Below are 15,466 nucleotides of genomic sequence, written 5' to 3'. Positions count from 1 at the left end.
TCTTTTATTTTATTTTACTTTTTGCCTTTTAGTTTACCTTGACATTTTTTTTTTGGCAGAGGGGTTGAAATTTGGGCATGATGTATTGGGTAAAAGGAACTTCTACAAATAGCCTTTTAGTAACATGGTGGTAGGACTAGTCCTTTAGTGAGCCCATGTCCCTGGACTGTGAACTTCACAAGTACTTCTCAGTTTTTTGCCCCCCTTAGGAGGACAGGGTGGCTGGAGGGCTGGAGTTGCATATTTCTTCCCCTCCAAGTGGCAGTTTAGAGAGGGCTGCTGTTGGGTATTTCCCTTCACCCATACGGCTTAGGCTCTCACAAAACCCAAGCAGGCAAGGCTCTGATAAAATGGGTTCTCCTGAGGACAGATCTTGTTAGAAAAAAGCAGAGTGCTCTAGTGTATTTTAAAGTCATGACTTTCTCTCCCCTTGAAAGGAGAATACGAAATTTTTACACCTTTGTTTATAGTAAGAACCTGGTTGAGCTCCTGGAGGTAAAACTCACCAAAATTGGGGACATCCCTATGACTGGGTCCCCCTGTGGTTAATAATGCTCAGACTTGTTCTACACTGAGCCTCCAGCAATTTGTCATTTACATTTTAGGGATTTGATTGAGAGTGGAAAGTCATGGAAGAAAGTGATAGTATGAAAATAATATGAGATAAACACAGAAAACTAGGGAAGTGGCAAGCCCTGTTTGTTCAGATTCCTCTCTTTCCTGCAGGTATATGAAGGGTACGTTTCACATGAGGGTCTTATGAACTGTTCAGGGGGAATTCATAAAATCCTTTCTGCACCTGGCATTTCACAGCTTTCTTTTGCTTAAAATCTTATCTATGCAAAGTTTCCATATTTTGGGGTAGGATGTCCTGAAACCCAATTGCTTCATTGGGATCTTTTGAAATGCAGAACTGTTTTTTAAATTCATTTTTATTAATTTTATTGTACATATTTAAGTTTTATACTACATTTATAAATGATATACATTATTTACTAATGTATATCAAAATATATTTTGATTTGCATGTGTGAAATTATTATACTTTAGCCAATCAAGTTAACGTATCTCTCACATAGTTACCTTTGTGTGTGTGTGTGTGTGTGATGACAGCACCTGAAATCTACTGTCTCAGTAAATTTTCAGTATACAATACAGTATTCTTAACTATAGCCCTCATGCTGTACATTATGCCTCCTACATAACTACAACTTTGTATCCTTTGAACAACACCTCCCCTTTTCCCCACCTCTGCATCCCTGGTAACCACTATTCTACTTTCTCTTTCCACATAGTTAACTTTTAAGATTCCACATATAAGAGAGATCATGTAGCATTTTTCTTTCTGTTTCTGGCTTATTTTACTGAGCATAACGCGTTCAGGTCATCCATGTTGTTACAAATGGCAGGATCTCCTTTTGTAAGGTTGAATAATATTCCACTCTGTGTGTGTGTGTGTGCGCGCGTATGTGTGTATGTATATCACAATTTCTTTATCCATTCATCCATTATTGGCCATCATAAGTATCTTAAACATTCAGGTTGATTCCTTATCTTGGCTATTTTAAAAATGCTGCAATAAACGTGAAAATGCAGATATTTCTTTGAAATAATGATTTCATTTCCTTTGGATATGTACCCAGAAGTGGGATGACTGGAACATATGATGGTTCTATTTTTAATTTTTTAAGGAACCACCATACTACCTTCCATAATGGCTGCTCCAATTTGCATTCCCGTCAGCAGCCTACAAAGGTTCCCTTTTCTCCACTTGCTATCTCTTTTCTTTTTGATAATAGCCATCCTAACAGATGTGAAGTAATATCTCATTGTGATTTTGATTTGCATTTCAGAAGGGAAAATCTTTGACTTGTGAAATCTGAAAGGCTACCCTCTCTCCTATCCCTTAGCCTTCTCCTTTGCTAGTCTTTTAAAAATTATTTTAACTGACACGTAATGATTGTACATATTTATGTAGTACAATGAGATGCTTTAATATATATATACATTGGATAATTAACATATTCATCATCTCAAACATTTATATTTTTTGTGATGGTAACATTTTAAATCCTCTCCTAGCAATTTTGAGATATACGGTATCTAATTGTTGACCATAGTCATCTTACTGTACAGTAGAAATCTATAGTTTTAACTTACATCTCCTGGATGATTACAGATGTTAACATTTTTTCTTACAACTGTTGGCCATTTGCATGTCTTAGTTTGAAAAATGTCTATTCAGATCATTTGCTCATTTTTAATCAGATTATTTGTCTTTGCACTATTGTTTGAGATCCTTGTGTATACTGATATGAGCTTCTTGTCAAATGTACAGTTTGCAAATATTTTCTGTCATTTAGTAGGCTGTTTCTTCTTTCTGATGATTGTTTCCTTTGATGTACAGAAGTTTTTCCATTTGATGTAATCCCATATGTTTATTTTTGCTTTTGTAGCCTGAACATTTGGTGTGATATATTAAAAGAAAAAAGGTTTGCTAAGGCCAGTGTTCAGGAGCTTTTCTTCTATGTTCTCTTTTATGAATTCGATATAATAAGGTCTTAGATTTAGGTTTTTAAATGTATTTTGAGTTGATTTTTGAGTATGATGTAAGATAAACTAACAAGTTCCTTTATTGCATGTAGATATCCAGTTCTCAGAACCAGTTATAGAATAGACTTTTCTTTCTCCTTTAACAAAGGACCCTTTAACAAATGTACAAGCGTAATTCAGGGGACAAAGGATCATATTTTCAACAAACGGTGTTGGAGAAATAGGATATCTGTACGCAAAACAACTGGACTTCAATCCACTTCTCAAACCATGTACAAAAATTAACTTAAAATAGATCATTGACCTAAATATAAAGTCTAAAACTATAAAATTTCTGAACGACTACATGGGAGAAAATCTGTATGACCTTGTATTAGGAAAATTTTTTGTTGGTATGACATCAAAAATATATTCCATAAAAAATGTTTAATTCGACTTTTTTACTACTGAATAGCATTCTATTTAGAAAGTCGGAATTTGCTTTAGAAAATGTTTTCAAGAAGTGTGAATATATGTTCTGTATTTGTCAAAAGAAAAAGAAAAGGGAGTTGGGAAGAGGGCAAGAGAGAAACTTACTTTCCTTACTATGTCTCTTTCTATGGGAAAATCACATTGTGATGGCTCATGTGAAGAAACAAACTGATAAATATTCAGGAATCTGGTGAACCAGTCATTAAACCATTGTTATACTGAAATCAGTCATCGTATAACACTTGGCCAGTATTACAGATCAGGCCCTTTTTCTTTGTTGGTGAGTAAATTTATTAAAACTTTATGTCCTTGTCCATTACTGGGAGAATCGATAAATAGACTCATATTTTATACAATGAAATACCATAGAGTCATTAAAAAGAATGAATTAGAGCTACTATGCAAATGAAGAAATAGTCCCAAAACATGACTTTAAATATAAAGTGATGTATTACTCCTTATATAAATACTTAAAATATAAAAAGACTGATACATTCTGTATAATACAGATATAGCAGCATAAGAACACATATGACAACAATTATACATGTTATCCAATAGTAACTAACCTCAGGGAGGCTTCAGGGGTGTTACTCAGGGGTTTCCATTGTATCATCTTCAATTCTTTTTTATTTTGAATGAAATAGGATAGTTAAGAATTATAAAACTAAATGGTAGATTCACCGATTTAATAAAAATTTTAATGATATTTTTGTCTATTTCAAATATTGTAAAATGCAACTATGAAAAATAATGTAATTGAATTGTAAATATCTAACATAAATCGATTGCCATTGCTCAACAAGTCAACTGACATGCTTAATTATGTTGATAATAAAATATAATTTTGATATTTATAGTTACAGTTGTAGGGATGAAAGTAAACTAATTAACTATTTAGCTAAATTTCCATTTATTTTTAGATATTGTACTAAATCCTGGAAAGATCAATGGACATACTAAAAGACCAGCAGTTTACCCCCAAAAAGCATATACTATTTTAATTGTTACATCTGGTTAAGAAAACACTGATAAATTTTCGATTTGGTTACTAAGGATTTCTCTGTTTACACCGTCATCTTGTAATGTCATAACCTACTTTTGATTCTAATTCCACCAATTCTGGCTACTATTTTCTGCTCCTCACTCTCCCGCAATCTGTAAAACAAAATAATGCATGGCATTAATGTCTGCCATTCACAAACTCTGTAAAGGTAAATATAATTAGTCTCATGTAGCAGTTATTTCTAGGAGAGCTGGTTGGTTTTGTAGAAATAAAATGAACTATGAGAAAAGGAGACTTTCATTCATTTCTTAAATCTTTCATAAACTACTTGTGTTGATTGGTCTTCTCTGTTTTCTTTCTATAAAGTAAACAAATTTATCCTCTTAATATGCTGACATTAGTTGAAAATACATTTTGGATAGCATGTGGAAGAATTTTGAATCCTTTTACCAAACCAAAAAATGCAAAATGATTTGTAGAAGAAATAGAGTTAGAACCTCTATTTTCTGAGTTCAGTTCATTTTAGTCATGAATCGCCCCTCTGCATTCATTGACTCTGTGTCTGTCTCTCTCCTTTTATAATTTGTAATTTTACAGTAATGCAGTAGTACTGTTGAAATAAGGATGATACGAAATTGTCAATGATTAATGGGAAAATAAAACATGCAGGTTTTTTCAATATTCCCATGACTCTTTGAACTATATAGTTCCGTGTAAATGAGTCATTATGGTCTGTTACTAAGAGATCTTGGTATCTTTCATCATTTTGAAAAACTGCTTTTTTAAAAAAAGGAGATTGGCACTTATTAAGAAGTGTCTTTCAATGTCTCTCAGCCCCATTTCATTGAGAAAGTCTTGTGTATATTATACTACAAGGAACTACAAAATGAGCGTTGGATACTGTAGCTATTTCATAGATGGATGCATGAAGGTAAGGTCTGACTGCCATGGATGAGGGATAGGATTTTGTCCGTGATGGTTACATACTAAGAGCAAAAAATGATATCCATGTACTGTTAAGTCACAAAATATATTTATTTCTAAGACTTCTAGGCAACTAATTCTTACCTGGGAAAAAAGGTTGCATAAATCTACTCCCCATGTACTTAAAAAAAATCTGTTAGGAAGAATACAAAATAAATGGTAATCGATGGGGCAAAAAAATGCAAGAGGTAATCAAATATCAAATGCAGTTAATTCATTGCTAAGCACTTAACACACTTTATCTGGTTTAATTATCAGAACAACCTGGTGAGGAAGATAATATTGCCATTCTACAAATGAGAGACTAAAGTTCGGAGCATTTAAATACATTCATGAAGTTCGTATGTTATGTAAAGGTAAGAGTCAATGAGAAGCAGAGCCAAAATTAATACTGAGTTCTAATGAAATTCTAAATATGTCTTTTCCCCACACCACATTTCCTTCTTCCAAAGTAAAGTGGTTTGTTACCAGGTATCCATGACTTCGTACTTCATAGATGTCATCAGATATGAAAAGTGGTAACTCCTGCAGAGGTAGAATTTGAAGAGGTGAAAAATATTTTGCAAGCATTTTGTTTTTATTTTGATATGGCTAAAACTTCTCCTAGATTTAGAAGGTGTGTCTTGCTGTTATGGTGCCAGAATGGAACATTAGTGAACAAAGTTATTAACGATGCTTTTATCAAAGACCCTGTGGAAAAAAATAGTCTCTCTGATGCCATCATTCTTACCCCATCCTCAGACATTTTTGTCCCATTATTGGGTGTTCACTGGCCAGATTTTATAAGAGCAATAAATTAAGTTATTGAGACTCAAAATTTTTTAAAAAATATGAACCACCCAGGCAAATGAGTTCTATAATAAATTAATTTTATAATAAAGTAATAAAAATATTTAAAATTAATTATCTGTGAATTTATAATTGAACCATTTATTTACTCAAAAATAAGTATACCAAAATGCCCTTTAAAAGAAGTTTGATATGATCAAATTTGATACATATTTAAAATGCATAAATCCCAGTGAACTCAAAACTTCCAAGAGGTTTCTTTCTTTTCTTTCTTTTCTTTCTTTCTTTCTTTCTTTCTTTCTTTCTTTCTTTCTTTCTTTCTTTCTTTCTTTCTTTCTTTCTTTCTTTCTTTTCTGTCTTTCTTTCTGTCTTTCTTTCTTTTCTGTCTTTCTTTCTGTCTTTCTCTTTCTTTCTCTTTCTTTCTTTCTTCTTTCTCTTTCTTTCTCTTTCTTTCTCTTTTTCTTTCTTTCTTTCTCTTTCTCTCTCTCTTTCTTTCTTTCTTTCTCTCTTTCTTTGTTTCTTCTTTTGTATTTTTCTTTCTTTCTCTTTCCTTCTTTCTTTCTTTTTATTTTTTTGACAGAGTTTCTCTTTTGTTCCCCAGGCTCACTGCACCCTCTGCCTTCCAGGTTCAAGCAATTTTCCTGCCTCAGCCTCCTGAGTAGCTGGGATTACAGGCGCATGCCACCACACTTGGCTAATTTTTGTATTTTTAGTAGAAACAGGGTTTCGCCATGTTGGCCAGGCTGGTCTCAAGCTCCTAACCTCAGGAGATCCGCTCACCTTGACCTCCCAAAGTGTTGGGACCACAGGCGTGAGCCACCACACCTCGCCTAAAGTATTTGTATTTTTATCTCTTTCCAGATCCCTTTTTTTTCTTTTTCTTATATCTCTCTCTTACTCTCTTCACATGAGTGAATGACAGAGAAAGGTATATGAGAATGTATCCCATCACCTATAGGCATTCTCATTCACATATCTGTAAGAAAACATTTAGGAACAAACACGGTTTGTTGTATGTGTGTTATAGACATACATAAGTCTATAAAATTGCATTGTTTTGTAAGTTAAAACAGTGAAACAGCGACAAGTTCATGTGGCTCAAACCAATACAGCACAGGTCTCTTTCTACAGTGTTCTATGATAGTAAAATCGTTTCCTTTTTCTTGTGGTGCTTGGAACTGTATTCAATATGTGCTGAGCTGTTCAGGGCTATAAAGCGGGCTGTGTTCTATTTTCTGGCTAACTCAATCAGTTAAGGCAGTATACTATCATGGCAGTTAGTTCCTTTAGAACAATGTGGGTAAATGCTGGTTGCTGATTCCGAGGAGGAGTGAGTAAGGGAGTGTGGGTTCCTTTTTCTATTCATGGTTAATTTCTCTTATAACAACCTCTTCATCTATCACTTCCCCTAGTCTCTCAAAATATGCATATTAACCTCTTTCCATTTTATGCAAATCTCAGTCCTCTTACTGACTCTTTACTGCTTATTAGAGGAGTAAAGGTTTAGAGAAAGAAAAGACATGGTCCATAAGTTCGCATATTTTAGAAGATTTTTTTGAAAACCAAGTTAAAATTTTGGATAAAGCTATTTCTGTTAGGATAAAAATAAATTTTAACATATTTTTTCATAGCATTTCTTTATTATCTGTCTTTTATCTCTCTTGTTACTTTTTACGAATTATGCATCTTGATTATGTTTATGCAAAGCTCCCTAAATATAATGCCAGTCAACCCATTAGTCCCACACACAGCATCCCACAATTCTCCTTTGTGGTACTTGCTGTGATACTAATTTGTAATTTGTAAAATTGTTTTTAATGTCTCTACATAGTAAGCTTACTGAGAGGAAATATGTTTTGATTCATGTGCTTATTTATTAATTATACATTTTTTATTGTAGCTGTAAATACAGAATCTGCCACAGGGCTGGGCACATAACAGGTGCTTGTACTTTTTGGCTAAGTGTCTGAAGTATTGAAATAGTACAGCATAATAAAAATAAAAAATAAAAAAACACATAATTCTCTTTATAAGCTGGAGACAAATGCAATGTAGCCCAGTAGCTTAGGCAGTGATCCTGGCGTTAAGCAGGCCCTTGTTCAAACTTTGTCTGTGCCATTTATCAGTCAGCTAATACAGGGCATTATACTAAGTATCTATGCGACCAATGTTTCTTTTTGTAAAATGTGCATAATAATATAACCATATCATATTATAGGATCAGTATGAAAAGTAAATGAGATCGTGAACAATGCCAAATGTCTTGAGGGTAAAATTCAGAGAAAAATTTACAGGAATGATTAATAATATGAGAAAAGGTTAAACCTAACTCATCATAAAAAAATTCAGATTAAAGCAATAGAAAGCCATTTGACTTATGACATTGGCAAAGATTGAAAGGGTTGATACCATCTGGTGCTGGTAAGGATGTGGTGAAATGTTTATACGCATATGCCCTTGGTGGCAACATAAATTAGTGCAACTTTTAAGAGAAATTAGCCATTTTCTTTTAATATCTAAAATTATCTATCCAATGACTCAGCAATCACACTTCTAGGCATGTATCTTATAAATATATTCACACGATTGAGAGGGGGTGCATATGCTAGGTAATTTATGGTAACATTTCATAAAACAGAGGAAAAAACAAACAAAAAAACCCACAAAATTTTCATCAGTTTTATAATTTTTCAGAAAAATCCATCATTGTTCTCTCTAAATGGAACCCATTTATTCTTGTGTGTATTGAAGGGACATAATTTGGAAATGAGAAGGACATCATATTTTTTTCTAAATTTCATATATATTCATATTTCTTATATTTAATGGTCTATAGCTTTTATTATTATAGACAACTTTTATTTTTATTGAACTTCTTTCCAGATCATAAAATCCATTCTTATTATAGAAATTGTGTAAGACAGGAAATCTGTAATAGATTTTGTCCCTCAATTTAAAATGAAGGATTTTGTGGCAGTTATTCTTCTCTATTTTGAATGTAAATTTCACCGTTCATGCATATGCTCTAATAATCCTAGAAGGAGATGTGCAAATCAATAAACCTTCTCTCTCACCAGGTAAAAGTTTAAGGAAAACACAGATGAATCATACATTTCTGTATAATCTGTGCTTTTTTCACAAGATTGCCATGACTCATTTATGACTTTCCGTATTTTTAAAACCAGTGTTTTTAACCATAGAAAATCTACTTCATGGTTCAATTATGATGACTCTTGAGTCAATAACATACTCTTTAGTTTACACATGACTGTTTTGTAGACATAAAACCAAGTAAAGTTGTCCTTGACCATTACTCCACAAAGCAAAATCCTAAATAAAGGAAGAAAGAAATTATGAAATCAAGAGAGTGCTCTTAAAGGTACACGTTGTGTTGGGTGCCACAGACATCATTTAATCCTCACAACTCCCTACAGATCAATCTAGAAGACAAGGACCAAATGGCTATGAGGAAGGGACAGGGTTGAAATGTGAAGCAAAATCCATATGATTCCAAATATCACTAAAACAACCAAATTACAATGTTGTGTACTGACTTCATTATTTCAATATCTGTTCCATTTTCTAGCTGGTTTCACGGTTTTCAGGACCAAGTCTTTTGGACAATATTATGTACAATGAATGCTTTTATTACTTAATTGTTAAGCAGTCAGCCCTGGTACTGAGAAAGAAACAATATTCATGGACAATTCTAAAGCGTCATTTTAACCAACAGTTTTATCCTTTGTTCATAAAAGATTGGTGGAAACAGAAACAAAGTCAGTTTCCTTCAATATCTTTAATAATAATTATACCTGAATAAGTGGATGCTATCTGTTCAATTGTATTCTTTTAAAGTAATTATTTCTAAGAGGATGCCTTTAAATTAACTTCTTGACCATAGAGAGAGGTCAAGTTTTGAATTACTTCAACAATTCCAAAAATGTCAGGAGCAAGAAATATGTTTGATTTGCCTCATGTTTCCTTTGAGAAGTCCTCTGGGCAAGCTACTTTTAGTCCTCATTTTATCTCGCTGTGTAGAAAAAATAGTAATATTTAAATAAAAGTTTGCTGCAGAAACTTAGAAATAACCTAGCAGTTTCTAAGATCATATTTCTTTAAATCTCTTTAAAAGTAATAAGAAGCTCATGAATGTTGGAAATCACAGAAGATAAAATCTTATCTCCTCACCATATAACACATTTCTTGTATCATAGCACTGACTTAAATGAAGTCATGGTGTTGTTTTCTTAAAATGATTTTAACTCGGAAGCTCTGGCTCAAAAAATAAGCCTATTGCTAATATAAATAATTATACTGCAACCCCATGGGGAAAAAAGTAACCTGCTTTGTATACCAGCAGATGCTGTTCTGTCATTTTAGTTTACAATTTTCTCCATGTCTCTTGTTTTGCTCTTATAAATGACCATATTTGAGAAAGAGGAAATGGGGTGTGGTGATGTATATGGAGTTTCTATCTTTAATAAACTCATAAAGTATAACTACCTGCTGCCTTTATTACCCGAAACACTATAGATTCTGGAGTTCTTGTTTGGAAACAATGAAGAAAACAATTTTACCATTTAAAAATTTGAAATTGATTGCAACCCTAAAATTTGAATACTTTGAGTTATTAAAATACATGCTCTGGATATATACGGAGATTTACTGAAACCCAACTTGCTTTCTGGAACGTGCGTACTGAAAAGTTCATTTGGAAGGCTAAAAATCTTCACTGCCTCATAGGGTTAAAGTTTATCCTATGAGATTTCTCATGGACCTGATTCACCTATAATAGTGGGAAAATGAATGAATTATTAGATCATCAGGTCACTTTTCTTTGCTAGTTATATGTCAGATCTTTACTAATAATTGTTCATAGATTTAAATGTTAACAAAATGACATTTTAACAACATAAAAAAGACACATGACAGAGGCGTGTGTCACACACTGCAATCATGAACCCTTCCTGACAGGCATTTTGCTGAATCACTAAGTTCGTGAAGTTAACATTTATCTAACAAAGCTCAGGTGAGCTTCTAGTCAATTACATGGTGCCAAAAAACAGTCATTAGAGAGTAGAAATTTCTGAGCTTCAGAAAATATAGAGTTCATATCCCAAAAGTGTCTTAGGGAAGCCATTTATAATCATGATGGTATTAAACCAAATACGAAGTTCATGAAATTCACATTTGCATTTTTTTCATAAATAGAGCAAATGATACTAATTTAAGGAGAAAATTTTAAAGATGTGTCTCTTATGTTTAAAAGTTCCTGTGTTCTTTTTCTGGCTTTTCTTCCTACTGCTTAAATTCAGGGATTTCCCAAGGATCTGTCCCCGGCTGTCATCTCTGCATACGTCCCCTTGGAAGGCTCTATCATCCATGTTTCTGGATTCAACTACCATCTCTAGACTTAGCATTTCCCATTTGGGATTTTTGCTCTCTTTGGTTCTACATTTCTAAATACTTACTTGATATGTATCACTCTGAACTCATCATATGCCCTCCAAATTCTGACACCAATTTTACATTTTAAAACCAAATTATAATGGTAATTCCTCATTAACCAGCTACTCTTTATTATAAGCACTTTACATGCATTGTCTCATTTAATTCTTACAACAAATAGCAAAGGACACATTATGGTGGTTGCTTTACAGAAATGGAAACAGACTTAAGGATGGGTAAGAAACTGATCCAAAGCAACTTGGAAAGAAGAAATGGAGCTGGAATTTCAACCTAAAGTGGTTCTGACTCCAAAGATGGAGTTTTTAATCATCTTCCCCATCCAGGCTTGAAACCTCAGACATATCTTTGATGCTACAATGTCTTTTAACCTGCACCATTGTTTATCTTACTAGTTCGAAGATAAACAAAATATACAACTTTGGAGCCCCATGAGAAAATACTGCTATTATATATTTACAAATATAATGTCCTTTGTACAAATATCATTAGCTCCTTGTAACATCCTGAGAATTATGTCAAAAATAAAGTATGTTTGTCAGGCGAATGGGAGTTATTTTAATTCTAGACCCAGATTTATTTTCTGCACCTGTCTCTTTTACATATTTACTGCAGCTTCTCCTGTCCAGACCTTCCAACACCGTGACCCTGGTTTTTCTAAGTGTCTTAACCATTTCTCTTATTTTAATCATCCCTTAGCTTCAGTTGGTCACAACATGTTGCAAATTTTCAAAATTTAAATTCTGAGCCCTGGCTCAAAACCTTCAGTGATATCCTACTGCGTGTGGAATAAAACTCTTTACCCTAGTATGCATAACATCTTTGAATAATGTCACCTCATTCTCCTAATGTCCCAGGGAAGCTAGGGCATATCCTTGCAGGACCCACTGGGGATCCATTCCTATCTTCTGTTCTTCCTCATACTTGTGAATCAGCGTTATTCTCTCAGCACAACCACATTTTCATGAGCCTTCTAGGTTTGGCTCTTTCACAGGTATTGCTAGTTCATAAAGCAAGGAAGGAATGAATGTACACAATACACTGTGACATCTCCTGAGCATTTATCCTTTATTCTTAGCATTTTAAATGAACTTTAAATAAATAAATGTGTGTGTGTGTGTGTGTGTGTGTGTGTGTGTGTGTGTGTATGAGAGAGAGAGAGAAAGAGAGAGAGAGAGAGAGAAACCTATTTATTCAATCATTTGTCCTTAATAGACCTAACCTGTTGGAATCTCAATCTGGTTTGTTTCGAAAAGAGTTTTGATCATATTAGGTACACAATCAACAACACAATGGGTCTGATTGTTTATCAAATTCTAGACTCCCCAAAAGAAACTTGTAAAAGCAAAAGAAGTGCAACAACATTTACTATTCGCTCAACAGACCTTTCAAGGGTCCTCCTATATGGCAGGGAATGCATTGAGTACTTTTTTTTTTTTTTTTTTTTTTTTTACCATGTCTATGTTCATCTGTAAGTGTACCTCAGGTGGCAGAAAATTCCTGCACATTTCAGACACAAAGGAATAATAAACTCTGGGGTAGGTGAGCTGCCACTTAACAGCTCAATCAAAGGAATATACTTAACTCTCAACGTTAAAAATGCAAACAAACCTTTAACTTCCAAGATCGATTACACGTAAAGAAGGAGGCTTGCTGGCAACAGCATTCTGTCTTGTCAAGGACTCCTTATCATCAAGGAAGAATAAACACTCTAATTAATTTTTTTTTTACTTTTTTTGTTTGTTTTCTAATTGGATCATTCATTACTCCCTAGAATTCAAATCAACATCAGATTTATAGTTGGAAGCTATTGAAATATTGATTTGGTTAGAGAAATGTCAAGCTTGGCAGGTAAGCTGTCTTACTGCCAGAGAATGATTGTTTTAGTAAACTTGTTTAAAAAGGTTGATAGAATGTAATGAGCAAGCAATTTGCATCTGTATCAGGCATAGAGAGAACTTTTTAAAAATTTAAACAGTCTCCTTAGCATCCCTCCTATTCCTAATTCCTGAAATTAAGATAGCAAACCTGAGCCTCATTATTAAAAGGCCCGGTGTTCATTTTCTACTGCTTCATCCTTATGCTACATTTAAAGTGAGGTACAGAGCATACTAAATTATACAGGATGTCATTATAAGGATAGAGTGTGCCATTGCTGTACCGTAGTTAAATGTGAGTTCTACATGGTTCTGCAATTTCTAGCCCTATAAACCTCACATGCCATGTCATCTCTCCATATATCTTAGTTTAATCGCCTTTAATTTGGAAATAACAGATCTACCCTGCTTATCTTACTCTGTTGTAGTGAGAAGAATGACTACGTGTTTTGAAACCACCAGCCATGCTGTACTTTTAAAACACATTTTTTCCTTGAGAAATCATTGCATACATCTTATACATATGTGCTTCTCTGCAGAAAAAGAAAAAAGCAAACAAACATTAAACTAAAAATATGTATTTCCAATGAGCTAATGAGGAAAAAAGGGGTGATGAAAAAACAGGGAGTGGGAACAATTTGGAAATAGAAAGAATGCTGAATACCTGTAAGATGTCTAATTTAGGAGAACATTCTGGTATGTAGGATATTATTTTCTACTCTATCACTTATGGCAGATTTTTTTATATGCAGACTTATCTCTACTCTATAAAGATATACATGTGTACACTTATAGTTGACAGCCAAGTCTCCCTTACCATTGGTGAATGAGAAGGAGCTACTGAAAACAAAAAGAGGGCCTTCCACTCAGCCTCTACCCCTAATATTTATATCAGAAACAGAGATTCACTGTCCTTACTCATTCACACATTCGTAGAAGAGAAGGAAGTTTCCTAGAAAAATAACCACCTCCCGCGTCACCCCTCAAACTTTGTGCTTTTCTGTTACATAATCAGGCAAGGGCAAGACCTAAACTATTTTGAATTGGTGCTGTTGAGGCTCAATTATCTGCTATTGACAGAATTGAGAAGGTAATCAGTTTCAGAGTAGCATGTTACGAATTTTGTCCCAATAGGGACAATTATAATAAACTAGTAGCGGTTGGCTGAATCTGTTCTTTCTTTCCTTCCATCCAGTGACTTTTAAAACACATATTTTTGTGTGTTGTAAAACAAAACTAGGATTTTAGGAAATCCTAAAATTTGTGACTTAATCCTAAAATGTGACTAGGATTTGGAAAGCAGTGTTTTCTATCAGGGTGGTGTATAAACATCACACTTTTAATGCTAAGAGCCGAGCACTTTAGCAAGCCCTTCTGAACACACCCTGTGTGCTCTCTCCCTTGTGCATCTCTATCTGATGATTCAAAAAAGAAACCTTTTAATCTCACTCCACTGATCAGCTAAGATACTTAAATGTTTTAGTTGTGAGTAAAATAATATGCATTCTCAAAGAAAGTATCTTCAGACTTCAGTGGCCAAGACTCTAGAGTTAGCAATGGAAAAATTAATCTTGGGCTTCTGTTTCTGCCCACAGTTTTCAAATTAAGAACGATGCTTTTGCACTTAATGAAACAACCTCTATTTCTCTTCAAGAAGACTCAGGATATCAGTTCTCCAGGCCCCTGGCGGTCCCCTGTAAGTACCATATGCTGTCCTTCTAAACTCTAGCAAATGCTTTCCCCACTGGTATTGAAACTTTCAAAATTCTCATTTTCAATCTGCTATCCCCTTCAAAATAGTAATTTTAGATTAGATTTCCTTTTCTCTTTCTTTTGTGGAATTCTTCCAAAAAATGTGAACTATGTACATTAAGGGAAATAATAAATCAGCAAACTATGCAATATTAAAATGCATGTGGTTCACTTTGAGGATTTGCAGTTAGTCAGTGCTAGATACACATATTTGGTGGTATTGTTGTGGATGTGGAAATATCATTCATGTAAGGAAAATGAGTTTATGGTCTCAAGACCATAAATCAGTGGGTTGTCTGAGAAACCCAGGGTACCAATGAGGCATTTCCTGATTTTTACTCATAATATTTACAAAGATTAAAAGAGATAAAATTCCAAATGTGAAGGCTTAAATTGTTCAAATCCTAACTCAAAGAAATAGTGGGAAAGGTGGGTAAGTTAGAGTCTGCTACTGATAAAGGAAAAAAAAATCAAGTTAATCTCTTCTGAAATTATCATGTTTGGTTTGGTTTAGATTCCCAGAAATGAAGGAAAAAAAATGGAAAAAGAAGAGGACAAAAAGTACATT

The 15,466-nt window shown here is 33.8% G+C and overlaps 1 long non-coding RNA gene across 5 annotated transcripts in view; it reads left to right on the top strand.

Annotated features, from left to right (window-relative positions):
- LOC102138819 (uncharacterized) overlaps window positions 1–15,466 on the top strand; it is a 996,710-nt gene that overhangs the window by 870,258 nt on the left and 110,986 nt on the right. For all 5 annotated transcript variants that reach the window (XR_010577831.1, XR_012417221.1, XR_012417220.1 and 2 more), the window contains one exon: window positions 14,742–14,842. This is a non-coding gene — a long non-coding RNA (uncharacterized lncRNA). The remainder of the gene's footprint in view (window positions 1–14,741; window positions 14,843–15,466) is intronic.

This window comes from Macaca fascicularis, chromosome 9 (genome assembly GCF_037993035.2).
Source record: "Macaca fascicularis isolate 582-1 chromosome 9, T2T-MFA8v1.1".
NCBI classification, from domain to species: Eukaryota; Metazoa; Chordata; class Mammalia; order Primates; family Cercopithecidae; genus Macaca; species Macaca fascicularis.
Note: the sequence above shows the minus strand (reverse complement) of the source record. Positions and strands in the feature narration are given on the sequence as shown.